This window comes from Notechis scutatus, chromosome 11, assembly GCF_049901735.1.
Source record: "Notechis scutatus isolate UNSWTSFEM ecotype Mainland chromosome 11, rNotScu1.2, whole genome shotgun sequence".
In the NCBI taxonomy this organism is placed as follows: Eukaryota; Metazoa; Chordata; class Lepidosauria; order Squamata; family Elapidae; genus Notechis; species Notechis scutatus.
In genome coordinates this window covers 14,062,032-14,070,497 of record NC_142019.1, presented here as the reverse complement: position 1 = coordinate 14,070,497, position 8,466 = coordinate 14,062,032, and the positions used below count along the sequence as shown (strand labels likewise).

Here is an 8,466-nt window from a genome sequence, read left to right as displayed (position 1 = left end):
ACTAAGCCGAACACCATACATGTAAGTACCATAAAACTTAAGAAAACATATATATATATATATATATATATATATATATATATATATATATATATATATATATATATATATATATAGTTTTCTCCCGTGTAAAATTGGAAGTATCTAGGCGACGTTTCAATGAAGTCTCATTCATCATCTTCAGGCTTGTGTCTTCGGCTTTGTGCTTCTCGGAGTGATGTGAGCTTGCAGCTGCTTCTTCCTTTTAACTGCTGGTGGGGATGTGACTTGATTGGGTGGGGGCTTGGCTGTGTTCTGATTGGGTGGGGGTAAAGCCTGAAGATGATGAATGAGACTTCATCGCCAGGATACTTCCAATTTTAGGCGGGAGAAAACCCAAATAACCAAAGATCCACATACAAATACCCGCGAAAACCTCAGAAAACAAATAGATAGATAGATAGATAGATAGATAGATAGATAGATAGATAGATAGATAGATAGATAGATAGATAGATAGATAGAATATTCAGCAGGAGTATTTCCCTGCTTGGCACTAGTTCCTCCCCCTCTGAAGATTACCAAAGGCTAAAGAGAGTCCCAGAATGGCCGATGCCTTAAAAGCACCTTCCTTTTCTAACACAGTCTATTGTCTCTCCCCACCATCCTCCCACGCTGAGCACCATCAATTTCCTGACGAAGGAAGTTCAAGGCTGCGCATCTGCTCTAATTCCCTAACCCGTTCCCTCTCATCCGATCCGCCAGCAGCCTCTTTGTCACTCCCTCACCCACTCGCCCACAATCAGCCGAGTGGGTGGCGTGGGAGTGGATCCGACAAGAGGGGAATCTCCCTTTTGCTCTCCAAGCGAGTGGCTTGGACTTCTTCCTCACTCTTCCATCTCGCCTTACCTGGTCGCGCATCCTCAGTGGGTTGATGCTCTCCGAGAGATTTACTCCTCCTATTCTCTCCCCCCGCCCCGCCCCGGCTGCTCCATCTGAACAGCCGACGGCTGAAAAAAACAGAAGGAGAAACAACCGAGGAACAAATAAGCGGACGTGTTGGCTGTTGGGCAGGAAACATTTGCTTACTTTGGGTGAGAAATATTTCTTCTTTTGTGAGCTGTATTCTCTCTCTCTCTCTTTCTGCATGAGGCAGGAGCGCATCGGGGTGGCAGGGACTGGAAAATTTTTTTGCTGAGGCAGCAGGGTGGAGTGGCTACAGAGATGATGGTGAGATTTTGCAAAGTCTCTAAAGCTTATCCAAGAAACGGTTTGGATAGCAAAAAAAGAAATACAAGGGGTCTTTAAGATCATATCTGGTCAGATAGCTGGGAGTTTGGAAGACAGTTTTAAAACGTCTTCAAGTGTATCTGGGCTTTTAAGAAAGAAGATGGGTGTGTTATTTGCTGCTCCTCTGCTACTCGCTAAGGGCTGCTGCACAAATGCGTTGAGATGCCAGCACCAGGCTCTTACACTACGGTGCTGCAATTTGGTGCATTTGGTTAGCAGCTCAGTGGGGGGAGTTTAGTGTAAACGGACCCTATGCCTCGGAGAAAGGTCACCTGTTAATCTCGGTGACAAATGCCACAAGGTGGTTTTCTTTTAAAGAAAAAACAAAACAAAACTTTCGGATGCTGCAGTTTCATTTGTATTTAGGAGAGAATTATTCAGTGCAGCGTATGTGGAAAAACAAAAGTCTTAGGGAAGCAGGAAGTCAACAATGGCCATCCATCTAAGGAAACTTCCAACAAACTGAATGCCATTAGGCTTTAGATTAAAATTGCTACCGACGTCCAATTGACAATTTTATTTTGGGGGGTAGGAGATGGGGTTAGGAAAATGCCATGCCTAGAAATGTAAAATGCATGTTTTAAAATTGCAAGGATTTGATATGTTTGTTTTTTAAAAGCAGAAACAATGTAAAAATGAATGTTAGATATGTCCCGAGATGGCAAAAGTTGGCCTGAGTGAAGGCAGAACAGACTTAAACTCAATAAAGACACTGTAATGCTTCATGCTGACTCTGGAAACCACAGTTGGCAGATGGTACATTGCTGTGAGAATGGGGTAATCCTTCCAGAAAGACTTTGTTCCAGGCCTGAACTAAAAGAGGACAAGTTATATACTCACACAAGAACCCATTTTATGCATGTGGGTTTTAAAAAGGGCCAGCTTTTTAAAGTCTGTCATAGAGAATTAAATGCAAAGGAAAAAGTAGCCAGAAAGAGATTGGTTCCCATGACCACCTCAAGCCAAGTTCTTTCTTTCTTTCTTTCTTTCTTTCTTTCTTTCTTTCTTTCTTTCTTTCTTTCTTTCTTTCTTTCTTTCTTTCTTTCTTTCTTTCTTTCTTCCTTCTTTCTTCCTCTTTTCCTTTCCTCCTTCCTTTCTTCCTTTCTTTCCTTCCTTCCTTCCTTTCTTCCTTTCCTCCTTCCTTCCTTTCCTCCTTCCTTTCTTCCTTTCCTCCTTCCTTCCTTTCCTCCTTCCTTCCTTCCTTCCTTCCTTTCCTCCTTCCTTTCTTCCTTTCCTCCTTCCTTCCTTCCTTCCTTCCTTCCTTCCTTCCTTCCTCCCTCCTCCCTCCTTCCTTCCTTCCTTCCTTCCTTCCTTCCTTCCTCCAAGCACATTTTTACTGCTGATTGTTGAACCTAGTGGGGAAAATTTGTATTAGGTTTTCAGGCGGCTCAGATACAGTAGTTACAGGCTTATATACCTTCATTTAAAATGGACTCCTTTCTATTAAGCTGCTGGATGTTGCTAATTCTTGCAGTGGTTATTTCAAACTGGGCTCTGCGAAACAGACTTGGTAACTCTGTTGGGATAAATAAATAAATAAATAAATAAATAAATAAATAAATAAATAAATAAATAAATAAATAAATAAATAAATAAAAGAGAGGGGAGGAGAGAGACAGAAAGTGGAAGAGAAAAGATAATGGGCAATTATTTTATTCTGTCAATCAGATGGCAATGGTTATAAGAGGGTTTTGTTTTTAACACGGCTAAAAGGAAACCTACAAAATGAGGGGTCCATAGAATCATGATTATATATTTCTATACATTATATATCTTTCTTGCCAATTTACAAATCAGGCTTTAATTAATTGCCCCAGACCACAAATATTTCTGATCTGTGCCAGAATACCAGCATAGCAAATGCAGTGTTTTGCCTTTTTAAAAAGTTGGCTGTTGAGGTAATTGTTATTATTATTTTATTGACCAAAACCAGCAAAGTCTTGAACAACTAGAGATATGTACTTAGGATTGTGGCTAATTGTTGACTCAGTTACAAATGTAAAAAAAAAGGTTAAATAATTAAAGCCAAACCTGCTTCTACTGAAAAGCCATCAGTAAGCAAGTATGGATTATTTGAATTATTAATTCAAAACTATAGTTGGAATTCTATTTATGGGAACATCTTCTTTCTGGTGGGATCTTTCAAATGAGCGGAAGTTACAGTGTGCAGGGTGGTGGAGAGAACATGTCTAATGGGAAAGTATTTCAAGGTAGAATCAGGGGGAATTCCCATCCCTTGCATTTTTATGTTTGTACTGGTCTCATGAGGTTGGATAAAAGAGGTTTTACAATTCTTTCAAAGCTCAGGAGAGGTTGTCCTTTTTAACAATTCTTTCAAAGGAGGTGGACATTTTGGAGAAACTCCCTGGGATGATGTGATGTTCTTCCACATGCTTAGTGAGAAAGCAGTTGAAGGCTATCTATGAATAGCCTGCTTTTTAAAAATTATTGTCTCTTTGGGATTCAATGAAAAACATTCAGAAGGGGCATCTGCTATAGGGCACCTGAAACTTCCTTGCCTCAATTGCCAACCTAACCTCCTTCCCTCCCTCTTCTCTCTCTCTTTCCTTCTCCCTCTCTTTCTCTTTCCCTCCCTCTTTCTCTTCCCACTGTCTTATCTATCTTCTGTCTGTCTGTCTGTCTATCTCAATATTATATCTATCTCAATATCCTATCTATCTATCTATCTATCTATCTATCTATCTATCTATCTATCTATCTATCTATCTATCTCAATATCATATCTATCTATCTATATCTATCAATATCATATCTATATCTCAATATTGTATGCATGCATGCATGTATCTATCTATCTATCTATCTATCTATCTATCTATCTATCTATCTATCTATCTATCTATCTATCTATCTATCTATCCATTCATCCATCTATCTAAATATCATATCTATGTAGTCTCTCTCTCTCTCTCTCTCTCTCTCTCTCTCTCTCTCTCTCTCTCTCTCTCTCTCAATATCGTATCTATGTATCCTACCTACCTACCTACCTACCTACCCACCTACCTACCTGGAACCACCTGAAGCAACTTGGATTTTAAGTGGCTGCCTCTAAACTAGATGGAGAAGAATTAAAAAAAAACCACTTTGATATCCATCTTGTATGTCAGAACTTTCTTCTGCTTCCTGGGCATTAGTTCTGTTGATTTTGTGGGCCTCCTTTTTGAGCCTTTGGTGTGTGTGCAACATTGCACCATCAAGCCTCTTCCTGCAGAGGAAAAGTTGGTGGACTCCTTGCTGCTCAGAACTTGGTAGTTTGCTTGCAGATGCTTGATTAGGTGACTAGGTAATACCATCAGTGCAAAGTTTGAGGCATGTGAAGAAATCAACCAGAAAATAATTCTTATATTATACAAAATTCTTCTGGTGAGCAGGTAGGGGAATAAATAGGGAAGCCAGATGTCAGGGAAAACTTGTCTGTTTTTAATAGCTGTGTAGGAGCCTGAATTCCATTTATGTAGTTTTAATTACTCATACTGAAATTCTTTTTTTTGACCCAATTAACAAAGAAAGCTGTAAGAGCTGTTCCTTTTTCCGCAAAGGGTTATTAACATTTAGAATGCAGTGAATCTGTATCCAAACAACCACAATGAAACATATAAGCTTTGTTGAAACAGAGAGTATCTTTTTTACATAATTCTGTGAAGAAACATTCAGTGTCAAATCACACCTTTATATCTTTCGATAATTACAATCTTAAAAATAAGCTTGAGGGAATCATTACAAACTATCTTTTGAATGTTTACTAGGAAGACAAACCCTGTTGTTTGTAATGTAATTATTTAGCTCCAACAATATGATGTTTGCATTTCAGTCAGGAGCTTCAGAAACGGGGGAGTTTCATACTGGGTGATTCAGAATACATGTGTGCTGTAGCAGTATTTCATTTCACGAGGCAAGGTGACTCAACATGCCAGGATCTAAAAGGATTAATCCGGATCTCTGGAGTGCATTCAAAAAGATCAAGAGGGTTGCATGGCTAGAGACAATCATATCCCAAAGATGATGGTACAATTTTAGTTACAGTTATCATGAGGTTCTAGATAAAAGGCAGAAGAGAAATCTAACATGGAATAGAATAGGGAATAGAATAGAATAGGACAACTATTCTCACATTGAATGTACGCTAATTGGCATACATTAAAAATTAATTTTTGTTTCATACAACTCTTAAAAGGTCACCACCTCCAATTTTACACTACATAAACATGACAAGATAAATACATACAAGATTATATATATATACCCACATATATTGTATGACACAGCTAAACAACACAGTCTAGTTCGGATGTATACATGTTTATGGTGAGAAAAACAAAGCTTGTGAGTTTAGCATAGGGAACAAAGCTGTTACAGAATCTGGTAGTCCTGCTAGAAAAGAAAAGAAAAGAAAAACTATTGGCTCTGCAGGAATGGCTCTGAGCAGAACTCTAGGATTTGGTCAATAGGTAGAACTCTAGAATCTGGTCTCCAGAACTCTAGGATTTGGCCAAGGGGTTCTCAGGTGAGGGGGCTCAACCTCTATCCTTTTCCTTCTGGTGAATTGAATTTTAGAATTGGGATCTTTCAGGACACCAATATACCCTCTTTGGGCTGATGGGTTTTTGTTTTTTTTTGCAGTCAGGTGCCTTTTATCAGCCCATTATTTTCCTTTCTTCTCAAGGTTAGGCTAAAAAGACAAATTAAAAATTCCTATTCTCTTTAGATTGTCAGAGAGCAGCTGGTCAGGAAAGCTGCCTCATTAAAGCTTGATCAGCCTGGCAGGAACATTGCCTGCCTGCATCAGGGCGACGTTGGGGCAGAATGAAGAATGACTAGATCCTTTGCTTTCTCACTGGCTGTTTTACATTTTAGCTTACTCCTCAGTCTCTTCTGTGTTCTTGAAATGAAGGTCCTTTTTGGGATGGTTGAAGATGGCCCTGGTTTTCCCTTTCCTGCCTGGGCTGAATGTTTGTTTGTTTGTTTTTGCCTGCCTCAGCCAGTTGTATTGCTCTCGGTGGCCTGGTTTGCATTTAACTCTCCCTGATTGGATAAACCACCTTTGAGAAGGCTCAGCCTTTGCACTAAGGCCTAATCCACATAGCCCTGGAGCCATGTTGGGAAACTGGAAGGAGGGGTCAAGAGAAGGCCTAGCTTAGAATCCTTGCAAAGCTGCAAGCAGCATAAGCTTGATCTCCAAGACCCATGAAGCATCAAATCAGCATTCTTAGGGGAAGGCAAGAAGTCTGGGGAGATTCTTGGGAATAGGTGGTGGACAATAAAGTTACTGACATTTGCTATTCACGAGAGGCTCTGGTTGCTTGCATCTTGCAGACACCAAACCCCAAACTCACCTGGCTTTGCCAAGCAGCAACCACCTCTATTTCCGTTTGTGAAGAAAGACATCACAGGGTCTTGGTAGGTCTTTGCCCCAGTGGCCTTCAGAGATGACCTTGTCTGGGGAGAAAAAAAAATGGCTGATCTCCCTTTGGCACATATGGCTGACTTTCCACTTTTCCTCCTCCTTAACCATGAATCATGTTTATAGCTGTTTGATTATTTTATGAGAAAAGTGGGTAGTGCTCTTCGGGTGTGCAGAGCCTGGATTCTGTCCTTGGAGAAAGAGAGGGACAATGACGAGTCATTTTTTACCTGGCCCTGGCTAGACTTTCTTTCCCAAAAAGAATTACCTTAAAGGAGCCAGTGCTCAGTGGCCAAGAGACAAGATAATATACTTCCCTGAACATTTTTTAAAAAAACTCTCCCTTAACAGTTCTTGTCTTAAGTCTCCTTTGGTCTTTGGATTCCAGCCTCCAAGAGCCTTTTGCCATTCCAGAAAGACTAAGTGCTGGAATCCATCACAGGGGGATTAATCGATTTGTTAAGTATGCCAAATCACAGGGTCCCAACTGCAAGAATTGCAGAATGGAAGGGAATTGAAGTCGCCTCTGGGAACAGCCGGCTGCCTGTCTTGGCTCACCTTTCCAAAATCGCTTTTAAAATAATGAGTAAAAAGAAGAGAGAGAGAGAGAGAAGCAAAACACAAGATGAATTATAATAGAAATGCATGCATTGTCAAAAGAGAAACACACACAAAGAAGGTGCTTTTTTAAAAACAAGTGGGAAAAATACAACAAACAATAATGTATATCATTTTAAGAAATGTATAGTTCTCATGTAAAGCAAATATACAGATAGTTCTCGATAACTGAGACCAAAAATTCAATTGCTAAGTGAGACAGTTGTTAAGTGTCCCAGTTTACAACCTTTTTTTCACAGTTATTAAGTGAATCACTGCAGCTGTTAAACACATCTGGCTTGCCCCTTGACTTTGAGTTTGCTGGTTGGAAGCTGGCTGGGAAGGTTACAATTATTCATTATATGACCCTGGGACATGGAATGATCAAAAATACATAACTGGCTGAATTTTGATCACTGAATAATTATGCTGTTTTATAACACAGTATTTTGAATAAATGAGTGCCATGTTTCATTATATTTGGCCATACCAATTCTACATCGGCAGGTAATCTGTTGCTAGGTAGCAAGTAGATAGTCCTTGACTTACAATCATTCATTTAGTGACTGTTCAAATTTATAACAGCACTGAAAAAAGTGACTTATGTTCGTTTTTCACATTTACGACCGTTCCAGAATCCCCATAGTCACACGATCAAAATGCAGATACTTGGCAACAGACTCGTATTTATGGCAGTTGCAGTGTTCCTGGGAGTCACGTGATCCCCTTTTGCGACCTTCTGACAAGCGAAATCAATGGGGAAGCCAGATTCACTTAACAACCATGTTACTAACTTAACAACTGCAGTGATTCACTTAACCATGGTGGCAAGAAAAGTTACAAACGGGGCAAAACTCAGTTAACAGCTGTCTTGCTTAACAATACACATTTTGGGCTCAATTGTAGTCGTAAGTTGAGGATTACCTGTAATTAGGTGTCTTCATCCATTGAGTGACTCTGCTCACCTTTCAGAAAGCTGGAAGCACTGTGTGTTTTCCTGGTCATGGGGGCAAGAGAGCAACTGAGCCCACGCTGTTGGTATGATGTCTTTCTCAACTGCTTGGTGTTTTAATTGATTGTGGAATGTATTTAGAATAGAATAGAATAGAATTATGAAAGAATAGAATTATGAAAGAATAGAATAGAATAACAGAGTTGGAAGGGACCTTGGAGGTCTT

The 8,466-nt window shown here is 39.8% G+C and overlaps 1 protein-coding gene across 1 annotated transcript in view; it reads left to right on the top strand.

Annotated features, from left to right (window-relative positions):
* Window positions 1-948: 948 nt before the first annotated feature.
* SV2B (synaptic vesicle glycoprotein 2B) overlaps window positions 949-8,466 on the top strand; it is a 55,938-nt gene continuing 48,420 nt past the window's right edge. Inside the window, exon 1 of the mRNA XM_026673024.2 lies at window positions 949-1,073. The gene's annotated coding sequence lies outside the window, so the exon portion shown is untranslated. The remainder of the gene's footprint in view (window positions 1,074-8,466) is intronic.